Raw genomic sequence first — 2,589 nt, forward strand, 5'->3', positions numbered from 1 at the left:
CCTGAAGATGCATCCCAAATAGTGGGTAGAGACTTCTAAATAGTGGGTTTCTAATGTAAGTGTTGAACTAGGGTTAGAGACTCATAACTGAATTGATTGAAGTAAACCTATATGTCTATGCTTGTGTACATAATATATAACTAATGAATCAAACGACCTTCGGATGGACATCCGATCCCAGCAGACCACATCTCAATGAAGAAAAGGAAATAGGGCGGACAAGCCTTCCTAAGTCCTTCAATCATTATTTATATGCATCTATACAAGCACAGACATACATCCAACTACGCTTGAGTATGTATCAAGTGGAATCATATCGTGAAGTATAAGTGTATAGTGTGGAATAACCGACTTGTGAAGTATAAGCGTACAGTGAAATATCCGAGTCGTGAAGTATAAGCGTACAGAGTGGGATAATCAAATCGTGAAGTATAAGTGTACCAACTGTAAGTGTATCACGAAGTGGAAGCGACAACTGGTGAAGTAAAAGTGTCTATTAAGTATAAGAGGCTACAAGTATAAGCGATATAGAGACAATCACCGGTATAAGTGTATCACGAAGGAAATGCATTATCAAGTAGGAGTTTTAAATAAGTAAAAGCGAAGAAGCAGTAACAATCAAGTAAAAGTATACATTGTGAAAGGGAACTTCGGTGAAAACCTTAGAAAAACCTTTATATTCAGGAAAACTCACATTTGGTATTCTTTGGTAAAATAAGTGTGAAAATCCTTTAGAAATCTTTGGAAACTTTCATAAACCAGTTTAAAATGAATTTAGGTAAAACAATATAAGTAAGAGTTTTGAAATAATTGAAAACCTTTTTGAAAACCATTATAGTGTCCTACTCGGTAAAACAGTGTACAGTGTGGTAAAATCTGGTGAATGCGGGTTATCAATCACATGTGATTGATATGATAACTGGCATGTTTAACTTGTATTCCCCCCTATCAAACATGTAAAAACATTTAAAGGTTCATTCAGGGGTATGAACTCACCTGGTGTAAGTAGGTCCGACGAAGGTACCGTTTGGGCGTTCGGTGTCACGCGAGGACTCGAACACACTCAATGACCTATTTAATACTAATTAAACAAATATACGCGCTCAAAGGAGCGGAAAACACTTTTGGTTAAGTGTTTGGGTGTCCCGGGTAGCGTCTAAAGCGTGTGTATGGCTAAGGAATGGAGCTTACTATCAAAGAGTACACTCCCAAAGTTGTGTTTATGGCCCAGGGAGATCTCACCATGAGTTTACGGCCGTAAACTCATGGTGATGGGTTCTAGGGTGTTTTAAGGCTTCTAGCTTGTTCATGGGATCTTTCGAAGTACTTTTCATAAAAGGCATGAGTGGATTTAAGGCTTCTAAGGGCATTATATTGGAGTTTACGGCCTAGGAACCACTCCCATGGGACTTTACGGCCGTAAACTCTCATACCTTGGATTTAGTGAAGTTTTAAGCCCTAATTACCTTCCTAGCAATTTATAATGGAGTGTGATGCTATTTTGGGGGATTAAAACTATCATTTGGATGAGTTTTGGGGAGTTTACGGCCTAGACACTTGCTTGGGCCGTAAACTCCTTTTTATCCCTCCATTTCTTGTGTTTAAGTCCTTCTTTCTATCCTACTATTTTATGGTAAGTGCCTAAGGCCATTTGGGTAAACAAAACCACACTTTGGGCATGATTTGGGGTGTTTACGGCCTTGGTATAAACCTGGGCCGTAAACTCCTTTTTCCTCTTTATTTTGATGTGTTTAATTGATCCAAACCCCAAATACTAAGTCCCTAAATTATGTATGAAGCCTAAGGGTGATTTGGGAGTGTTTTTGGGGCATTTTAACAAGGTTTTGAGGGGTTTACGGCCTAAGCATGTGCTTGGGCCGTAAACTCTCTTTTATTCCCTAAATCATCGTGTTTTGATGTTTAAACACTCCTAGGCAATTCCCTTAATTTATTTCCAAGCCATTAGGGACAAGTTTGGGTCATTTTGGCCTCATTTTAGGTGTTTACGGCCTAAGGAGGAGCTTAGGCCGTAAACCCCTTTTCCATTGCTTCTAAGTCCGATTTTTGGGCTATAAACACAAATCATAATGTTTAGATTGAGTTAGGGTAAGCGGACTTACAATTTGGAAGCGTTTGGTTGCGGATTCGGGGCGAAAACGAGTCTAGAGAGAGAGTATAGAGAGAGAGAGAGGGTGGAAAAGCTCCAAATGGAGTTTACTCCCCTTTATATATGGGTGGGAGTTGGATCTCAGTGGAATTCTACCCGATACTGCCGTTATACGGGGCTTTTGGTCGCACCCGATTTAGTGGTCGTAATAATAAAACTTAACATTTTCCAAATAAATGGAAATGTGTGCTATGTGTTTTTATTTCCTTTTATCATGACTTAACGGCATATTAAATATAAACGAATGAAATGTTTATTTAATTGATGACCTCAAATTAACGGAACTTTTTATACAGTGGAATATTTTGTTAACGGTAACGGGGAAATGTAACGGAACAACTTGGGTTGTCACAATAGAACTCTGCAAAGGGTATGTAAGAGTCCCAGCTCCTACCTGTTGGATTAGATATCTAAGCTCATAA

The sequence above is a fragment of the Lactuca sativa genome, chromosome 7 (genome assembly GCF_002870075.4).
Source record: "Lactuca sativa cultivar Salinas chromosome 7, Lsat_Salinas_v11, whole genome shotgun sequence".
Classification (NCBI taxonomy): Eukaryota; Viridiplantae; Streptophyta; class Magnoliopsida; order Asterales; family Asteraceae; genus Lactuca; species Lactuca sativa.